The sequence below is a fragment of the Molossus molossus genome, unplaced genomic scaffold (assembly GCF_014108415.1).
Source record: "Molossus molossus isolate mMolMol1 unplaced genomic scaffold, mMolMol1.p scaffold_m16_p_15, whole genome shotgun sequence".
Classification (NCBI taxonomy): Eukaryota; Metazoa; Chordata; class Mammalia; order Chiroptera; family Molossidae; genus Molossus; species Molossus molossus.
In genome coordinates this window covers 76,887,752-76,909,706 of record NW_023425350.1, presented here as the reverse complement: position 1 = coordinate 76,909,706, position 21,955 = coordinate 76,887,752, and the positions used below count along the sequence as shown (strand labels likewise).

General features: G+C 48.3%; 1 long non-coding RNA gene across 1 annotated transcript; it reads right to left on the bottom strand.

Annotated features, from left to right (window-relative positions):
• Positions 1 to 1,275: 1,275 nt before the first annotated feature.
• On the bottom strand, positions 1,276 to 8,844 carry LOC118630493. The gene is made up of 2 exons (XR_004959650.1): positions 8,762 to 8,844; positions 1,276 to 1,799 (listed from the first exon to the last, which is right to left on the bottom strand). It is a non-coding gene; the product is annotated as an uncharacterized LOC118630493 (long non-coding RNA).
• Positions 8,845 to 21,955: the final 13,111 nt, after the last annotated feature.

The following is a 21,955-nucleotide window of genomic DNA, read 5'->3' as shown; positions in this document are numbered from 1 at the left end:
CGCTTTTTAAAACTGTTGAATTCAGTCACTGCAGAGTGAGCCGTCTGAGTGAGCATGATGCTGGGAGGCATCCACATGGCCTTCATCTAGACAGCAAGCCACAGTCTACCCAGCACATTCTTGTGGCTTAAGTGACCTAGTGTCTGGGGCCTTTCTTTGTTGCAGATTTTCTTTAGTTTCCAAGTTGATTTTAGAGCAATAGTGCCGAACCCAGTTTGGGCATTTTACAAAGAGCTCACAGATGACCACGGGGATCTCAGCTGTGCTGTTGGGACTAGTAGCTAAAATATCTTAGAGCACTTGACATACATCAAAGAACATCTCTCCATTCTTGGAAACCACGTTGCCAGCCTTTCCCGGCCGCGGAGCCCGGGCTAAGAAGGACGGAGCAGCTCTGCGCCCTCCCGGGAGAGGCCCCGAAAGCGACGGGAAGCTCTTTCTGAAGGAGTTCCAGAGCATGAAAGGTTCGGCCTCCAGCCCATCATTCAAGAAAGTTTTTAACCCCTTTTTAAGTCAACACTTTAAACCCAGCTGTACCTATCGATCTGTGATTTGATTTTGCTTTGTTGGAGGGATTTGTAATCTGCTTTTAAATGTTTTTGTTCCTGGCCTTCATTGATAGCAAGTTCTGCCTGAGGCTGTCCTCCAACTCACAGCAGCTCTCTCGAGTCTGCCGGACAAACCGGAATGATTTTCATCTGGGCCTCTCCCCACCCCTTTCCCTCAGTGCAAATTTTTCATCATATTCTGCCAAACCTAAAACATATAAGAAGGAGCCATTTGTTTTTAAAACCGAGAGCAAGGGAGCAAATTCTATTTACAAAGTAAAGTCAAGTAGATGTCACTTTCTCATGTACATTCAGTTCCTCTCAAGAGGTACACGCCTCCTGACGCCTTGTCTGCCCCGCGCCTGCTGCCGCGGAACAGTGAAGTCCACCCAACATCCGAATCGGAGCGGAGCATACTATCTCTACAATACGTAGATTTTATAGAAACTTTTTTTATTTACAGCTTTTAAAGGTTGTCATTGTGCTTTTAATGGCACTGTGAACTATGAGTTTTATGTTCTCTAAACTACCACAAAATAATGGTTTTTCTATCATTATAGTATGAACGAAAGAACAGAAAGTGTGGTCCTAATTTAACTAATCGCTTCTGATATTCCCCAAGCTTATAAAAACCCAAAACACTTATAAGATGTCTGGTCTTTGATTTTTTAATGAAATGCACACGTGTTATTTTTTATTATAATATAAGCATATGCTTACACATGTATGATCCTTATGAGTTTATTTAGCAAGAAAGGGAATATGTGAGGAAAACAGACTTTTAAGCGGCGCCTTAATTGTCTTTCATGCGTGTTCTGCAGATCATTACCGAGTGTTTACAGGTCCTGCATGGAATGACTTTACACCAAAGAAGAGGGTAACATATCTTCATTGTTTATAAAAATGACAGCTCCTAATGGGCCATATTAGCTTTAACACAAACTATTAAATCCCCGTCATTAAATTTTTCTGTGTTCTGTTTCAGCATCTCGTTAGCTCGGGGAAGTAGGTGCAAACGGTGAAGGAAACGTGAGCACACATTGAGACGATTAGAGATCATGGTTATTAGATAAGCCTCGGGAGGATGTTTTTTTTGGGCTGCTCACAAGCATTTTGAAAGAGTTGTGTTCCAGGTCTGAGGTCCCATGTTTCTTCCTCTTAAACTATGAGCAGCTGTAGCACATGACCTACTTCTGTAGGGCCCTGTAATGATTTCCTTCCTTTGGAGGCTTCAGGAGTCCTCCTTCTGCCCTGTGAAGAAAGGGACAAATATTTTAATCCAAGCAAAATGCTGCAGCAGGTTTTGTTGGTTTCAGGGAAGAAACTCAATACAGCTCCAGCACTGAGCAGAGGCCTCAAATTGGAGCCATCTGGCTGCACACAGGCTGAGACCTCTGTGGAAGGCAGGGCCCGTCTTGCCTAGGGCTGCGGCCCGTACACCTGCAGAGACAGCGACTCCTGGCAGGCCGGCTGGTCTCACCCAAGGATCAGAGCCTTTCACGCGGCCAAGAAGCCCGCACTGCCTGGCACTAGCAGTTGGAATATCACGTAAGAAAAGGTGCCAACTAACTGCTCAGGCCACAGCTTAGTAAGTACATGGTCCTTGTGTCTGACACAACTCAGACAAAAACACACACCTCCTAGCTTTCTTTTCGGTGGCCAAGGGGAGAAAGTCTTCAGGGAACTCTGAGTTGATGTACACGATATTTCTAGAACTATCCCTAAAGCTAGAGGGGGAAGACGGCATTAAAAAGGCAACGCGTGTGTGTCTGACATGCTCGGCATCTTTTTTACTTTTTGTTTGACATGCTGTTCTTGTTGGCTAGGTGTACTTTCCAAGTCAGCGAAAGTGCTTTTCAAGTTCCCGCTAACATCTAGACATAGAAGACTCAGGCCAGCTTCTGGGAACTTATCTTAAGTGAGGTATTTTTGTTGTTTGTATTACAAACTTTCCATGGATTAGAAATGAGAGTATCAACCAGTTTTCTTCTTTTTTTCTTATCTTTATTGTTGAAAGTATTACAGATGTCCCTCCTTTTCCCCCTCATTGACCCCTTCCTCCCCACTCCCACCCATCTCCTGCTTTCCCCAAATTATTCTTCGTGTCCATTGTCACCCCATTTTCAAACAAAAAGAATTAGGATCTTTGCTTTGTCAAAAACCAGAAATCATATCTCTTAACTTAAAACCAGCTCATAATATATTCTCTGGAAAGAAAATGGAACATGAAGAATGGATCAAAATGGCACACAAGTTGCCCATTTAATAAATATGTTTTCCAAATATTGGTCATGACGAATAGGTCATTTTAAATCTGGGTTTTAAGCTAGTTACTGTAGTGAGAAGCGTGATTGCAAAGCGGCCATTATTGAGCCCTGAGCGGTGTGGCTGCCCGGCGGGCACGCAGGTCCGAGGGTGACCCACGAGAAGAGCTGAGCCCCCGCAAAAGCGGGCGATTGGGGGAGAGGCAGGAGAGGCGCTTGAACCCCTGAGTTTAGTTAAATTCTTAGAAGTGTACATTTATCTGACTGCTTCTACCTAATTGTTTTAAACAAGCCTATGGACCTCAGCTTTTTGCTTCTTGTAATTAAGTGTATTGGTTGAATGAAATCACACAGTCGAGATGTGAGTAATACACACGAAGTAAAAATTTCATATATTTTAAAAAATAAGAATTGTGAGCTTGAACACTTTTTTAATTTCTAAAGGGAAAATAAGAATTTAAAAATAGCATTTGAACAGCAAGGCTCGCAGAACATCCCGTTTTCCGAAGCCCCGAGAACAGAAAGGATGTGCAGGCTGCGCGTCCCCGCAGGCCGCGGAGGGCGGGGCTGCTCTGTCGCCAGGCGCCTCACGCGCAGCGTCGCAGGCCGGCTAGGAGGACTGCAGGGGGCGCTCTCTGGTTTTGCCCTGTTTCGAATTTACGTGCATGAATCTAAATTTTTAATCAAATCTTTGTCCTCTTTCCTCTTGAGGAGGCGTCACGCTCCTGCCCACGCACCCAGCTGCACCCAGAGCTCTGGCTGTGCCTCCCCACGGCCGCACCGCTCTGCAGCCACAGGCCAGACTTAATGGAGCTGAGCACACTTCCTATCAGCTTCCTGTGGAAGCCAGTCAGCTGCGACTGGGAACGGCCCAGCGCCACAGGCCCGGGGCCCAGGGGAAGGCAAATGGGGAGCCCAGCGTGCTGGCCGCTGGCCCCGTCAGGCTCTTGCTTAATACCTTTGATACGGGCTTGGGTTTCTCTAGAAAACACTGCCACCATCTCCTTCAGCAGCTCTGATGGCACGTCCAGACCGTGGCTGGGCCCAGCCGGCCCCCAACCCCAGTGAGTGTGACTCTGAAAAGTCTTCGTGCCCAGACTCCGGAAATGAAGGATTCCGCGGCGTGTCCTCATTAGTATTTTTCAATACAAGGTTTGATATCTTCAACTTAGCCCCCAAATCAAGGCAACAATTATAACAATCATAAGGCAACAAAGACAATGTTCTTACAACTTTATTTGAAAAGCACCATTCTCTACAAATGGGGACCTAATGGGTATAAGTACATTACATATACATGCACAGGCACATATATACATATAGTTTAGAGAAAAGTGCAACCTGTTCTCAGGAAAGGTGGCCCTTGGGAACTGGCACTTTCAGACTGATTTATGAGCTGGGAAAGTACTTCTGATTTAAAATTTTTGTTTGGCCCAAATGGTCAGGAGGTGATGAAGACCGACTGCCCGGCCCTTTGCTGCCAAACCGTAACTGCCTGCAAACTTACAGAAATGCTTGATTAAAACTAGAATACAAATCTCCAGTTGCCTTCAGCAAACCGCAGCACGAGGGTGGGAAAGGCAGTTAGGCAGAGTCACTTGGCGCCTGCTGAAAGCGCTGCTCCCTTCCTGTTTAATAATTAATCCGACTTTAAAGCCCCAAGGATCTGGACTCGGCACCAGCTTCACAAAGCAGCACAGAGACAAAATGCTTCCAGAACCCGAGGGGGACACAGGAAGAAGGAATCTAACATTTCAAGAAACATCACCACATGGGGCCGGTGAGCAGGGGTGGGGTTTGGAGATGGGGAGAACCAGGGTGGAGAAATTCAAAATAAAATAAACACACACAAAAGCGAGGTTATCCACGGCCACTGGCACCAGGACGGGGATCAGCACAGTGAGCCAGAAGTCATCCGTTTGGGAAGCAGGCGGGGTGCCCGCAGGCGAGCGAGAACCAAGAGGGTAATGGGCTCAGTCTCTGGAAAAGCAGAGACCCAGCCTTGCTCTACATTAGTGGCCTCTGCTCGTTAGTCAGAGCATCTCCCTGGGAAAGGCATGAGAGGTAGGCAGTCTTCCTTGCCGTGCCCCCTCATCCTCCATCCCACCCCAGCCCCAGCCTTCTCCTACCAGGGGTGGCAGTTTTGGAGGAAATCGCGGACACACACATACACACAGCTGAAGGAAGAGAGGAAGGGCTTACTGAGTGGCAGCTGCTCCGTGCATTAAGAAGAATGCGGAAATTCAAGCAAGTTACAAGACTTAACTATTCAGTTGCAGAAGTTAACACCCAACACAGCGGCAGGTCACTGCAAAAAGGAGCCACACATCTGGAGGGATACTCTGCATTGTGCTCTGTGATTTTTATAAATCGTGTGCTGGTGGACACTTACTACAGGCAGACGCCTGACAGCTCATCAAATCTCCTATCACACACAGGTAGGAGGAAGACTTTTGCAGAATGACTGCTTGCAGACCACGTCCAGCCACGAAATCCAGGATCAAACCACGCGGCCGTTCCTTTGCACACCAGGAAATCCAAGTGTCCCCAAGCCTTGCAGAGGCGCAATATGCACCAGCAACGAGCAGAGCAATTAAGCAAAATGAAGGCCCAGGCGGCCCAAGGAAAGAGGAAAACTTATTTAAACACCAAATCACATTTCCTTTTTGCTTGTTATTATTATTATAAAGAATACCCAGCATAGGACCACTCACTCATTTCCTCTCAGACTGTGGTAGAGCATTCTGAAAAAGACATTTGTGTAATTAAACGGTTGAGTTGAACAAATAATGAGCTGAGTATTTTTCTAATCCTTAAAATGGGATGTTTTAATACCCCACAATTATCTAAACTATATGGATTTCTTTATAGTTTACTTTATACATAAATTACTTATTAAATGTTTAAATTACGCCTTCATATCTGTTTCCTCTCAGATCAGACTGATGGTATTGTCTCAAAAATGCAGCATCTGACTTAAAAGTAAGCCTTGGATTCCTGTTGACTGACCCCTCAACACTGCGCCAAACTCATCTGAAACTAGTTTCCAGTTATTGAACAATTTCAAAGGTCCATATGTTTTTGCTATTCGTGAATCAGTGTATCTAGCTGCCATATTTTTAGTTTTTAATTTCAAGTTCAGATGCAAGCTAATGTCCCTGTTTTCTTGTGTAGCTCACAGCGGTCTGGGTCAGGAGGGGCCTGACCTCCAGCGAGTTCCCTAACTGTGCCTCGGTGTGTTGGGCCGTGCAGCGGGGGCAATCAGCGCTCTGACCTCGCCAGGTTTGGACGCGGTGGGATCCCGTGGGCGGTGAGCACAGAGCTGGCTGCGCCGGGCTCCTTACGTTCAGTCCCGAGGTCCAGCCTGCCCTCCCAGCCCGCGCGCCGCCGAGCCAGCTCTCCGGAGCCGGACTATTCACCCACCCGGTGAGTTCTGAACCCTTGTGTGCTCCCTTTCACTTTACAAAATACGTGAGTTGTAAAGACTTGTAAATTGAATTTCTATAAAGCCAATAGTATTTCCAATTCACAAGGGAGCTTCCTATTTAAAGGAGCCACCATGGTGAATCCATTCTTAGAGTAACACCATCCTTTGTAGTTAAAATGGTTATCTCCCAGCTTATCTTTATTATGCTAAGTCCAGGTGTTTGTATAAGGCAGTGGGTTGTAGTGGGAAAAGCACAGGGCCAGAAGACAAGCCAGCCTCCGGGCTGGTCCAACCACTAACCACTAGCCATGCAAACCCAGGCAGGTTTCAAACCAGGTGCAAAGCCCAGGCATCTGCTTCCACCACAACCTGAGGAGGTGGGCACCACGTGCCACTTCTTGGGGATACTAGTATTTGTTGTACAGAGTGAGCCCTGAGGACACAAGAGGGAGCCCTGTCTCCAGAGGCAGGCTCATACTCACACCCACAACACACACTGAATTGGTCCCAGTTGCAATAAGAGCTGTAACAGAGCCATAAATTAAATGGACCAGAGGATTTGTAAGGCCCCTCCAGCCCCACACTTCTCTGATTTCGTGTGAATCATGGGTTCACGAACAGCCAAGCTAGTGCTCCAGTTGCTGACCCCACATCGACTCTGCCCCTCACGCCCATCCAGCCCAGCCGTGGCTGTCAAGGTAGGAGCCTCATTTAACCGAAGAGCCTGTGATGAGTGCTACCTAACCAGTATTGCCAAGCTGAGATAGTTTAGCCTTTATATCAGTGTGCTAGGGCTGTTATAACAAATCCCTACAGACTGGGGGTCTTAAGCAATACAAATTTATTTTCTCACAAATCTGGCTGCTGGAAGTCTGAGAGCAATCTGTCAGTAGGTTGGTTCCCTCTGAGGCCACTGTTCTTGGCTTGTAGGTGGCCGTCTTTCCCCTGTGTCTTCTATGACATCCCTGTATGTGACTGTGACCTGCTCTCTTCTCATAAGGACACCAGTCATATTGGATGAGCGCCCAGCCATTTGACCTCATTCTAATTGAATTACCTCTCTAAAGACCTTATCTCTAAATGCAGTCACATCTGAGGTACTGGGGGTTAGAAACTCAACACATCAATGGGGGGGGGGGGCACAATTCAGGACATAACAGCCTCCAACCCAATAAAAGCATGTCTCACATTAAGCTTTAAAAGTAACAGAAGTGCAGATTTGTACACTCGGGTATACAAATGAAAGAACAGTCTCCATACATACTCTTGACACACCAACCCTAAGACAACACCCTGGGGGCTCTCTGGCTGTTTCCTCGTGAAGAATAAACTCTCCCAAACTGTACACACGTCACAATCAAGCAAAGGTGAAGACTGTGATAACGCCAGGGGACCTGATAAGGGTAGCAACCTACCTATTCGTTCAACTCACCGAGCGTTGACCACATACACCCACAGGAGTGCTCTCGAAGGAGTGCGCCCAGGTCAGGAAGGGGCTGCCAAGCGACCCAGCTCCCCAGCCACTCTGTCTCATGGAGGATTTGGTGGCCTGTGAAGCTCATGAAGAGACAGAGGCGAGGTTTCTCCCAGGCTCACACTCGGCCTGCACAGCGTTCAGTGGCTGATGGACCCCGGGCTTCCCACTGTGCTCTCCTCTGGGGTCTGTCCCTTAAACACCTCACTTCCGATGGCCTCTTTGCCTGTGTGTCACCCCTGCCTTCATTCATATTGCACTAAATTCTATTTTTAAATTTCTTCCCTAAATAAGTTTAAATGTCTATTCAAGTCCCTTTCAAAAGAGCCCTTCTGGGCCCTTTTAGACTCTTATGTTTGGGATTTACTGAATACCCAGGTCCAAGGAAGGTATTTGAGCAGCATATAATTCTGTTATATATTGGTTACTGCATTGTTTGAGCATGAAGCTTTCAAAAAAATTAAAAGTAAAAAAAATAATAAGATCTGGCATTGGTTATTAACTTCAGCTCAGGGTGACTTCTCTTCAGGGGCAATTAAATAGCAGCTCTGGGCTGTTACGTTTAGTGGCTCACGGGTACGTGGCACTTTCAAGGACAGCCTCAGTTCAGATCGTGTGATTGTGGGTGATGAAGCCAGTTTATTGGAGATTGTAGGTGTGACCATGTGTGTGCTCCGACCTTTCTTCTTTAAGAAGCAAGTTTTGCATTACCAGGTAAATGCCCTTTGCGTGGCGTTTTCATGGAACACTGGTGACATCCTGTGGTCAGTCGGGTTTAGGCAGCCGGTCTTTCAGCAGCTATCAGGAAATAGAGAAATGTCCCAGGTATATCTTAGTGTGCTTTGCAAAACCAAAAGAAAAACGTTCTTAATCCTAATTGTTTTTACCATATGAACATCTTTCCTGAGTCACACAGTTTCTCCATGAATGTGGACAAAGCATGTTCTGGTCAAAAGGATTGGGGCAAGAATAGGGATTTCGTGGAGACAAAAGACACCTTAATCAAAACCGAGATGAGAGCCACGCAGGCGTCACTCGGCGGTCATACCTGGATCTCACCATCCGCTGCTGACAGTCCCTGTATCCTGGCCCAGTGTCTGGTCCTCGCAGGACACAGGCTTCTGCAGGGAGCACCCGGCATGGCTTAAAGGGAAACAGTGGGTGTTTGCATTTTTACACCAGTGACAATACATTTGAAGCCATTTCGTTGTGAGTGTGATATTACACTTGACAGTGTCCCCTGGCAAAGCACCGAGTGGCCCGTATCGACCAGAGGCAAAGAAATGGAACTGGGGGGAGCCACGTCATTGCTGGAGTAGCCGATGAAAGGAGCCCCTAAAAGCATTTGTCAACCATTTAGAATCATAACTCAGCTCAACACTCAGGGTACCAGGAGCCACCGGCTGGGCTGAAGCTGGGAGAGCAGGCCACGGGGTTTATGTTGTTCTTCTGTTTATTAAAAACGGATGGGAGCTCTTGACAGAAAAATCAAACTTCTGGTCACGGCTCATTAATCCCGGTTGTGTCTGTCAGGGGTCTGTGTGTGCGGAGTCCCAAGCAGCCTCCAGAAGGGAGGTCGCTGCGAACTCCGGCGTTTTCTCTCGTTTTGAACGGAAAGAGGGATGCCAACCACCTAGAGTGCAGAGAACACAAGTTATTTTTAGCCCACCTCATGGAGGACATTAAATGTAAGTGAGCTGGTTTAAGATAAAAATGATTTGGGTGGTGCCCTGGCCGGTTTGGAGCATCTACTCGCGGACCGAGGAGTTGAGGGTCCGATTCCAGTCAAGGGCACGTACCTCGGTTGCTGTGTGTCCTCGTCCTGGTCGGGTCGTGTGGGAGGCAGCCAGTCATGTGTGTCTCTCATCACATTGCTCTCTCTCCCCCTCCCACTGTGACTGAAGATATTTGGGAAAATATGCTTGGATGAGGATTAGAAAGAATGGTCTGGGTGAGGAGTTGCATTGCTGGTACCTGTCCGAGAGCTTTCTTCAGAAGCAGCAGGAAGGTGAAGATGAACGTGCTATGAGGTCTGTGGTTCTGGCTCCTTCAGGAAGAGCCTGGCTGTGGGCCGGATCCGCAGGGGACTCTGCAGCCTCCTTCCGTCGCGTGTGGCCATGGAGGCAGGCTGGCCTCCCCCCACACAGCGATGAGTCTCCGGTCAGTCCAGGCCGGGTGGGAAGGTCCGGCCCGCGGGCCGTGAGAGGCCCGAGAAACCGGTACCAGCTCACATCACAGCCTCCCCAGGTCAGCCTGACCAAGTAGAGCAGGCTGATCTTTCCGTTGCTAGTTCTGTATGGCCCTCGAATGATGTTATAAATATCCAAATAGCCCTGGGCTTAGACAAGTTCCCCACCCCGGCAGGCACCCAGAGGAAAGAGCCGGCGACCTCGCGGGGTTCTGCTGGGCGCAGCCACCACCCTGACAAACGCGGTTCCGCGCCTGGGAGCAGCTCGTCCACAGTGAGCAGGGCCGCAGGACCGGACAAGCGCTCTCTCCGCTGCTCATCTGCGGCTCGGGCTCTGGGGTCACATTTCCGAATCTCCCAGAGCCTGAGGTTCCTTGTGCGTAAAGGCGAGTAAGATCAGTAACAGCGTCTGGCGCGAGGATTGCACGCGGAGTGGGCGAGCCGAGCACGGGCGGGACGCACTCCGCGGAGCGTCCGAGGCGGCCGGTGAGCCGGGCCCAGCAGCGGCACGGACAGGGCCTGCTGCGCCAGGGCTGCTTCCCCGCGGCACATTGCCCAGCAAAGTGGGCTGAGATGGCAGACGGCCTGCTAACAGCGCAGTCGGCTCGTCCGGGCGACCGTGGAACCGATCGTTTGAACTCGTGTGGGCGAGGCGGCATGAGTGGGGCAGAGACGTGTCAGATGTACCTCCGGGTTCAGTGGAATGGAACCCACGTCTGTGGATGCAGGGAGTTCCGTGGAGGCGACCGCGAGCCAGCAGCTCAGAGCAAAGTAGGCTGAGCCCCTGAGGGGAGGCCGAGCGAGCAGAGGGGGGATCCGGGAGGGCGCACTCGGGCTCACCGCCGAGAGACAAGGAGCAGCTGGACTCAGCCATAGGACCTGCACCTCCTGTGTATTCCTGGTTCTTTCTACGTTTGGTTTTGGTTAATACATATGCAGTGGGTTCCTTTCTTTGCCTAATGTCCTCTGCCCGTGGATGACTGAAAGCCAACTGTCTGAGCATGGAGCCAGTCTGAGACACAGCGGTGCCCCTTCTCCACGGAAGATACGTTCCCAGGCCTTCAGTGGATGCGGTGCCTGAAAGCACGGGTAGTAGCAAACCTACACGTATGCTTTTCCTGCTCATGCACAGCTTTTCACGTAAAGAAGCACTCACGGCTTCTTTGGCACACCTGATGCCAGCACGGCCACTCCTGCACACTGGGGCCGTTATTAAGTAAATTAAGGGTTGCCTGAGCACAGGCACTGGAATATCGTGACAGCTGACCCGATGACCTCGTTGGCTACTTAAGTGAATAATGGACAGAGCACACCCACCGTGCGGGTACACTGAGGGAAGGGGTGATTCACAGTCAAGCAGGACAGAGAGCGACAACTCAAGATTCCATCACACCACTGAAAATGGCACCCAGGTTAAAGCTTATGAATTGTTCATTTCTGACATTTTCCATATACTACTTCAGGGCCACAGTTGACCTCACATAAGTGGAACCATGGATAAGGGGACGACTGTAGAAGTTAGGCAGCGGTTCTCAACCTGGGGGTCGCAACCCCTTTGAGGGTCGAACGACCCTTTCACAGGAATCACCTAAGACATAACAGTAGCAAAATTACAGTTATGAAGTAGCAACGAAAATAATTGTGTGGTTGGGGGTCCCCACAACATGAGGAACTGTATTAAAGGGTCGTGGCATTAGGAAGGTTGAGAACCACTGAGTTAGAGGCTCTGATAATCTCTACCATTTTGGTCCTTTTTTAAAAATCCTCACCCGAGGATATTTCATTTATCTTCAGATAGAGAAAGGGAGAGGGGGAGAGAGAGAGAGAGAGAGAGAGAGAGAGAGAGAGAGAAACATTGATGTGAGAGAATCACATTGATTGGTTGCCTCCTGCATGACCCTAATCGGGGCATGTACCTTGGGACAAACTGCAACCAAGGTATGTGCCCTTGGCCAGAATCGAACCTGGGACTCTTTGGTCCACAGGCCAATGCTCTAACCATTGAGCAACCGGCCAGGGTGGTTCTTTTTTTATCTACCACCTAAAGTCAAAATAATTCCTTCTAAACACAGCTATTGAAGCCCAGGACGGTGAGGGTAGGCCATGGTGCAGACCTGGCTGGAGAGACCCAGCGGGCATGAATTCTCCCTCAGGGAACCCCCATTCCAGCAGACAGAGACTGCCTGAGCACAAAAGAGGAAGGCGTCAGACAGGACGTGTGAGTGACCTGCGTGAAGAGCCCGTAGCACTGGACAGAGTTCCGAGCAGAGAGGAGGCCTGTCGCTTTGAGGTCATCAGAAAGCTTTAGAATTAAGAGATTTTCTTTTAGCTGGGCCTCGAAAGGTGACAGTTAAGATCTGGACAAGCGTGATAGTGGTGTCTGTGAGCCAGCCCTCCAAGTACAGGGACCAGCAGGGCAGAGGCCTGGGGACAAGGAGGCATGGTGTTTATACAGGACGAGGATTAACAACCCTACCAAGTGTCTGCTGAAATCACCGCTTGGTAAGGACAACAAAAATATTTCAAGGAATGCATTGCACGGGAAACTTTATCCTGCTGCTCTTGTTGGAACCAGTTCATTCCACCAAAAGAGGTGAATCAAGATTTGGGACTCTAATTAACCCTGTGGTTTTTATTTACATTTAGGTCTCGAACCTCTCTACCCTCCCTTCCTCACTCAGCCAGAGCACGTGAAGCTAAGGACCATGGGCAGCAACGGCTGTATTTTCCATTTTTATTAGCATTTCTTATTTGCCCACAGCCTGATTTCTTTTAGGCTTGACATAATTTGCATGATTGAGTTAATCCAAGTGTGAAATGCAGTAGGGACCCAATTCAATGGTGGCCGAAAAGGGAGCATTATTGGGACATAAAAGAGACAGAGCAGGCTGGGGCTCCCAAGTGCAGGCGCAGACAGACTGAGGGCCGGCCGACCCGGAGCACGCGGTGCGTGCAGCTGCCGCCTTCTCCAGGCCGGCTCTGCAGATGCGCTCCGTCCAGGCACCCTCTGAGCTGGGCGGACACTCTCAGCCGCCTAATCCCAGCCTCACTCCTCCAGCATCCTTGTGAAAGGGACTTTTCAGCACTTCATTATGTTTAACCTTTTATTGTAAAATAATTTTAGATTTATAGAAAGGCACTACAGGGAGCCCCCACGTTTCCCTCACCTACCTCCCCCTAACATTCACATCTTCCGTTGCTTCCGTGCATTTGTCAAAACTAAGAAATTTAAAGGAGCACAGTCCTATTAATTACACTACACATTTCACTCAGATCCCCCCAGTTTTTCCACTAATGTCACTTTATTCATTTGGAAAGAAAAATATCACTCAACTCATATGGGTAGTTACTGTTCATCAACAGAGTGAGTCATTCTTGGTTCTATTTTGCAGGCTGATGGTCCTGCTAGACCTTTGGGCTGATCAGGGCACAAAGCACACGCCCCACAGAGCGGAGCAGAGCGCCGGGCGGTGCATCCTCCCCGAGCTCTGAGCACAGGCTCCTGCCCGGCGCTGGGGATGCAGGGAGCCAGCTCCGAGGAGTAGCTGTGCCCCGCGCAGCAGGGCCCTGCAGCAGAGGACAGGCCTGAAGGAGAGCACGGGCCTCACACAGGCGCTGGGAGCCCACCTGCCCGAGCCGCGCTCCGGCCTTCCCCACTTGGTCGCAGACTCCTGCCGTGGTGATACGGCAGCACTCTCACAGCAACCCCTTGTATACGGCAGCACTCTCACAGCAACCCCTTGTATACGGCAGCACTCTCACAGCAACCCCTTGTATACGGCAGTACTCTCACAGCAACCCCTTGTATACGGCAGCACTCTCACAGCAACCCCTTGTATACGGCAGCACTCTCACAGCAACCCCTTGTATAGGCCAGTACTCTCACAGCAACCCCTTGTATACGCCAGTACTCTCACAGCAACCCCTTGTATACGGCAGCACTCTCACAGCAACCCCTTGTATACGGCAGCACTCTCACAGCAACCCCTTGTATACGGCAGCACTCTCACAGCAACCCCTTGTATACGGCAGCACTCTCACAGCAACCCCTTGTATACGCCAGCACTCTCACAGCAACCCCTTGTATACGCCAGTACTCTCACCCCCCCCAAGCAACCCTTGTATACGCCAGTACTCTCACAGCAACCCCTTGTATACGCAGCACTCTCACAGCAACCCCTTGTATAGGCCAGTACTCTCACAGCAACCCCTTGTATACGGCAGCACTCTCACAGCAACCCCTTGTATACGGCAGCACTCTCACAGCAACCCCTTGTATACAGCAGCACTCTCACAGCAACCCCTTGTATACGCCAGTACTCTCACAGCAACCCCTTGTATACGCCAGTACTCTCACAGCAACCCCTTGTATACGCCAGCACTCTCACAGCAACCCCTTGTATACGCCAGTACTCTCACAGCAACCCCTTGTATACGCCAGCACTCTCACAGCAACCCCTTGTATACGCCAGTACTCTCACAGCAACCCCTTGTATACGCCAGTACTCTCACAGCAACCCCTTGTATACGCCAGTACTCTCACAGCAACCCCTTGTATAGGCCAGTACTCTCACAGCAACCCCTTGTATACGCCAGTACTCTCACAGCAACCCCTTGTATCCTCTCGGTAGTGTTTCCACATAATGTCACTGTCTTGTGATTTTTAAGTTAAAACTATTTTATATCAATGTTATTGAAATCATATCTTAAGATTCATATTTTACAATATTAAACTATTACTATCTATAATATATCACATCTTAATTTTATCAAGATATAAATGACATGGGATGTTTATTCACTTTAAAGTCACAATTTAAGAAAAAGCATGTTTTTCCCTGGCTGGTTTGGCTCAGCATTTAGAGTGTCAGCTCGAGGACTGAAGGGTCTTGGGTTTGATTTCTAGTCAAGGGCACATACCTGGGTTACAGGTTCAATCCCCGGCCATAGTTGGGGTCATGCAGGAGGCAATCAATCGATGTGTCTCTCTCACATCAATGTTCCTCTCTCTCTCTCTCTCTCTCTCACACACACACACACACACACACACACACACACCTCCCTCCCCTCCATTTTATCTACAAATCAATGGAAAAATATTTTCAGGTGCTAATTAACAAAAAAAAGAATCGTTTGTTTTGATGAGTTAATTTTAAAATGATATATTTTCTCATCCTTGGAGACTGAATGTATATTAAAATGTAGGTGGAAATTTAACTACACATCACTGTAGCAAATGTATTAAAAATTCATGTCATGGCTTGACATTTAGAAACCTTACATATTGCCCTTTAAAAATTAACTGGTTTATATTTATAATTTTTGCTTTATTTTGTCAATGAAAAGATGAGGGAGAACACTTTACACTTATACTTATAAAAGGACTGCAAATAACACATTGAGTGTATTAATGGTTTTAGATTTTTAACTCAGTCAATTTAAAACCGAACTAGATGTAGTTTTATCTTTTGAACATTGAATTTTGAAGTGCTAGTGACATGGTTGTAAATAATATAAGACATTCTGCAGATCAAGCAGAAAATCTTAAGAAGAATTTATACTCATTATTTCATGCTTCTTCTTAATCACTGTTCTGTAACATCAATGTCCCTTATGGTTTTTTTCTAGCCGAATAACCAAATGTAAGTTTACACTATGCACTGTGCACCAGGCTGGAGGGGACGTGTTCAGTGGGCGACAAAATGCCCACGCAGCCCAAAGTGACCCCCAAGCACGCTTCCATCTACATGTCAGAGGACTCACAAGCACTTCGAACAAAAAAATCCCGAGTTATTTTACCTCCTAAATCCATTGACAACATGAGGCCCTGGGACACTTGCGCACACATGTCAAACTTCAGGTGTCGGAAAGGCCGGGAGCAGGGACCATGCGTGTGGGACGTTGGAGGACAGGGAAGGGAGGAAAGTGGAGGGGGGAGGGGCCGGTTGGAAGTGTAACCTCCCTGTTGATTGCCTCCCTGCAATGTCATCACTTTGATCTTCTTCCCTCCTGCGGTTTCTGTATTCGAACATCCTATCCCCCAAATTCACACAGGCTTCCTACTAAAACTTTCTGACAGATGACTCCACATGAGGAGAAACAGGCGGCCAGATGGGGAGGATAAAAAGCAGAGAGGAACTACGAACTCAAGAACAAAATTTACTGTAGTCTCTAGTCTAGAGAAAAATATGCATTACCTACTTAATCTGGTGGTAAAACCACTAGTGATCATTGACTAGATTCATCCTTTTATTTGAGGTTTTAAAATAGTGATATTCTATTTCCACTATTTCCTGCAAAAGCACACCTCTTAAAAACGCGGCTTGTTCTGTGAGCCTCCTTCATCTAAGGTATGAAATGGGAATAATGCCTGCATTACCGATATCACAGAAATGTTGTTAGGTGGATGCAAGAAGCCTCTGGCAGCTGAAGCCACCATACAAATGTACGGCACGGTTGATCCCTCCAAATCAGTCAACTTCAGAGGAAGCACAAAAACCAATCATGGTAGTAACTGATTTGGGAGTGGGCTTGCAACCCAACCTTCATGGACCTGAGAAGCTTCTGGAAAAAGGCCCTTTCTCCTCAGAGACAGCCAAAGGAAGAGACAGTAACTCTTCATTCCTCTGAACAATGTCAGATCTGAAGTATCACCTGGAATGGGTGCTGTTACCAGAGAGGTTGGCTCCTCGATGACACTATTCATCTGCTGAATCAAACAAATCTGATTTGATTCAAAGCCCATTTGATTCTCATGAATCTTCTTCTTTTGAAGATTAAACACTTATTATTTACTGCTGGCTTGAGTTGGGATTTCTGTCCCAACTAGTGTAGAAGGTCAGAAATGATCATGGCGGTGATGGTGATGAATATAGGATTCTTAAAAAGGCCAGGACACAAGTCCGTATTAGAGGTGTTGAATATAATTTGAACATGTAAATACACATTGATAGTCAACACTTATTGTGTATATACTTCGTATAAAGTATTGTATAAACCACCAATGGAATTTTACGCAGAGAGGTTTCCAAGAATGGCCTACACGTGACTTCTAGCTAAAAGATGTCAGCTCTAATTTCTGTGCTAGGAATGGTGCCAGCCCATGACTCGATGGTCTTTCTTGAACTTGGTTTTCTCTTTACATGGAACCACCTTGAAATCATAAATGAAACCATTTATGAGTAACAGTTATGAATTTATGAATTCAGCTGCACTTCAGAAAAGATCTAGATGACTGTCCTAAATCATGACTTGCTAACCGTGGCTTGTAAGACACTGTCAAAAGCACTTTAAAATGTACAATGTCTTTCTCATTTAAAAAATAGTTTCTTTTCATAACACAAAGTAATATAATTCTTCCTAAAAGATATTTTTAAATCCTAAAGATATTCTGGATGTATACAATCTTGCATCTAACTTATAGAAAACATTTCCTCATCTTAGATTGCAATAAAAACTGCGTGTTTTTGAAAATGTAGAAGAATGAAACTGAAAGCCCTTCAGAGAATTTGGTAAGACCACTTAACAAAATGCAGATAAGAGGTCTGACCAGGTTTGTGTGTATGTGTGACATCTCCATTTGGGTGTCTATAGGCACCTTCAGACTACCTCACTCAAACTGGCTTTCAATATAGGGCTACACCATTCTGAAGAAAACTGAGTCTTCTTTTGCTTCTCTCTCACCCTCCCTCTCCCCATCTAATCTATCAGTAGGACTTGTTGGTCCAACTGCCAAAACACTCCTTAAATCTATCCATTTCTCTCCATCTCTGTTGTCACTCTGTGTCTTCCTCGTCCTTTATCACTGAACCCTTACCCCTTCCAAGAGCATCCTCCTGGCAAGTGATCCTGCACCAGGCCCTGCACTGACTGAGGCAGGCAGGTCCCTTCCAGACTGCAGATGTGGGCAGACATCACAACAGTCCAAGTCCAGAACGTGTCTCCTTTTCTGCAAACTTAGAAAAGTCCCAGTGCTGACAGGAATGGCTCCTGGGTTTTGTTTCCTAATGTTTAATCTACGTCAAAGCTTCCCCTCTTCCTGCACATTCCTTCCCTTTTCAAGGCGGTAGTCCGGGGCTGACCTACTGCCTTGGTTATATGTCCTATGTTTAGAAGTGCCTTTGATGAGCGATAAAGAGGGCTAAGGAGCGTCTGAGTTGCCTGCCTGCTGAGTAAGGTCGCTCCAGGGGGCTGGATCTTTCTGACTCCAGCTCAGCAGAAAAGGACAGCAAAAATAAAATGAACACGAGCAGTAAGACAGGAGCGTGAATATTAATATAATCATTTGCTCCTCTAACAAGACTTAAGAGCAGACTTCTGCTGGTTCCATCTCTACTTCCCAATTTTTTCAAATTAATTTTTAATTTTCCAGATAATTATAATGAATTGAAAAGAGGGAGATATCTGTTTGGAAAATGTGTAATTAAATACAGTATGTAATCTAACCATTAGCTGATGTTCTCCTTTCTCCCTTTATGTTGATTATAACCATTTACTGTATTGTGTACAGTGTAATTTATGGTGGTTCAGCATTTACTGGATATACATGATATGCTGGGTAATAAGAACCTCAGCCACGAGGGATCCAAAGATGAATGAGACGCCCTATCTGTCTTGAAGGAAGTTCAGAGGGCAGGCAAGCATGTAAACAATTAATTAAAACAGTGCGGTGCTGCAACGGTGCGCGTGTGCGAGGGGAGCAGCGTTTGCGCAGGAGAGAAGCGTAAACACTGCGGCCGGAGATCCGGCTGGGGGAGCGTCGACCTAAAAACGGAAGGTCTTTCAAAGTGAGAGGCAACAAGCATTTATTTGAGATAAAAAAAAAGAATAGCTATTTGAGAAGCTTTGATTCAGGCAGAAGCCCAAATAACGTTCCAGATAGGAGACCATGGCTGTGGGTCTTTATGGTAAAGGGAAGGGACAATGACATCCGTGGAAGGAAGACACCTCTATTGGTGCAGATAGCTTAACATAGTGATGTGGATTCTAAATGAGGTCTTTAATTTTCATTTCAAAAGTCATCAGTCCAGTAGTCTAATGATGCACTTTTGTTATCCCTGTAAACAGTTCTTCGGACACAGCATTACTTAGGGCCCTGCCAAAGGTCCGTTTGCCGTTCTGACATTCGGAGGTCTGCGGTGGAAGACATGCTGGGCAGTGCCTCTGGCTCGGCAGCGCCAGCTCCATTTTAAAGTGGTTCCATGCATGTTATTTTTCCAGCTGTTTGTAAACGTGGCCCCTGAATCCTTTGCGAATTCTCCTATTAGAGCAGATCTGTGTCCCTTGCCCTTGAACCTGGGCTCTGTGACTACTTGACTGATATAGAAGACAGTGAAAGTGACATTGTGCCAGTTTCCGAGCCTCAAGGACCTGGCAAGTTCTACTTCTTGTCCCTTAGGTTGCTTGCCCTGGGCAGCTGACGAAGGCCTTGGAGGAAGCCCAAAGTAGGCCACCTGGAGAGAACACGCGGCAGCCCTCGGACTGCTTCCCGCCCGGTTCCAGCTTCCTTGGCCCACTGAGCTCCACCAGGCAGGCCTGCTGCTCCCCGTGGGGTTTCTCTGAGCTGCAGTCAGTAAGTAGCCAGGGTTGGAGTCCTCTGAAGGCTTTACAGGGCACATGCCGGGGTTGTGGGCTCAACCCCCAGTAGGGGGCGTGCAGGAGGCAGCCGATCCATGCTCGCTGGCTCTCCCTGGCTTTACTGGCTCCCGGGGGCGGGCCTCTCCCTCTCCGCGTAGTCTCAGGGCCTTTCCATAGGGCTGCCCTCTGGGCCAGTGGAGACAGCGCTGTTTCTGGGAGTGTTGGGAAAACCACGAGCTAGAATCAGCTGCTACTACTTGAATAAATCGCTGCCACGAGAGTGAGGATATGAGGCTGGGATGATACCACAGGCGCAGGAAGCAAACAGGGAGGGGCCAGCACACTGTCCACCTCCAAAGCACACCACCTTCCTCTCGCACCCACCGTTGGTGTCGATCAGGGAAGCAGCTGGCAAAGCCAGCGTGTGGTTTGCAGAGTCCCTGCCCTGGTGCCATAAACAATACGCAAGTGGGTTTGAGAAACGTGAGTCCCAGAAATAATAGCGTAATAACCAGCACATTTAACAAGACTTTGAAAATAAAGTTGACATCAGAACCCCCCCACACACACACACACAAAATCATACCACTGAAAGGTACTCATTTGGGAACATGTTTTGAATTTAACCACTTGCTTGTATATTAAGCCATTGCCTTGGCACTGAAAGGGAAAAAGTGTTACGTTATTATTGGAAAGCCTGCATTCAAGTAATGCAAATCTGTCTTCAAGTTCATTTAACAAAGTGACATTTAAATTACTAAGAAGAATGGAATAAACTCTGTGTTATTTGCACTCTCCCAATACACTGGGATGAAATTGTCCTGGGATCAGCAACTGATTAAGCTGATTATATACCTCATACATGTAGGATGTAGTTTTCAACCGGCCACAATCAAAATACAATTTACTGCTGTTACTATAATAATGTAGATGCTATAAAAGGCATCTCCTGGTAAGTGTTTTGCATTTACATTTCTCCTAGTACTAGCATGGTATTTTCACAGCCTCGCTCTGTCTTCTCCGCCTTCAGCTCCACATTCTTACCATGGAATCTGGGGGACTTTCCTGGATCAACAGAGAAGGAAACCCTGATGCATGAAGGGAAGGGAGGCAGCCCAGCTGTGGGCTGCTGGGAAACCACACAAGTCATGCCAGCCTGGAAAGTGGTAGCAAAGGTGGGTGGTTCCTCACAAGGTGTTGAGTAAAAAGGTGTAGACTAGCAGAACAGCTCCAACAGTGCCGAGCGGAAATGGAAACACCAACCAAAGAAAAGGCATTCTCTGAGTGCATCTGTTCTAAAAGCGACATGAGCCGAGGGCAGGGTCCCCTGTGGGCAGTGACACAGCAGAAGGAAGACAAGTGTGTACTCACTCTCCATTCAGAGGACTGGTCCAATGCCTGCTGCCTGTCCCCTAACGAGCATGGTGGAGACGGTGCACCTCACACCTCGGATCTTCAGGGGGTGTGCAGGAGGTGAGAAGCTGCGGGACAGCCGTTCTGACCTCTTCTGCTCCGTCATGCGGACCATCCATGTGGCTCTGAACCTCTCTGTCTCCGTCGCCACAACCGAGTCCATGAGTCCTCATTCTTGCCTGTTGCCTTATCCTCTTCATGTCCCTTTCAGTTCTTCTCCACGGCAACCAGAGTGAGCTTCCAGAAACTCAAGTTGGATCACACCTCTCTCTTAGTTAGGCTTTCAGAAATTTCTATTTTGCTTAGACTAAAATATAAAAAATGTCTGCAGAACTTGCAAGGCGCTGCGTGACCTCATCCCTGTTCACCCTGATGACTTAATTTGGGGCCATCCTCCTTGCTCCTCTCTCTGCTGGTGCCCAGCCTGGTGCTGCCCCAACCCCACTTCCCCATCTCTGCTGGTGCCCAGCCTGGTGCTGCCCCAACCCCACCTCCCCATCTCTGCTGGTGCCCAGCCTGGTGCTGCCCCAACCCCACCTCCCCATCTCTGCTGGTGCCCAGCCTGGTGCTCTCCCCAACCCCACCTCCCCATCTCTGCTGGAGCTCAGCCTGGTGCTCTCCCCGCCCCCACCTCCCCATCTCTGCTGGAGCCCAGCCTGGTGCTCTCCCCACCCCCACCTCCCCATCTCTGCTGGTGCCCAGCCTGGTGCTCTCCCCACCCCCACCTCCCCATCTCTGCTGGAGCCCAGCCTGGTGCTCTCCCCACCCCCACCTCCCCATCTCTGCTGGAGCCCAGCCTGGTGCTCTCCCCACCCCCACCTCCCCATCTCTGCTGGAGCCCAGCCTGGTGCTCTCCCCACCCCCACCTCCCCATCTCTGCTGGTGCCCAGCCTGGTGCTCTCCCCACCCCCACCTCCCCATCTCTGCTAGAGCCCAGCCTGGTGCTCTCCCCAACCCCACCTCCCCATCTCTGCTGGTGCCCAGCCTGGTGCTCTCCCCACCCCCACCTCCCCATCTCTGCTGGTGCCCAGCCTGGTGCTCTCCCCACCCCCACCTCCCCATCTC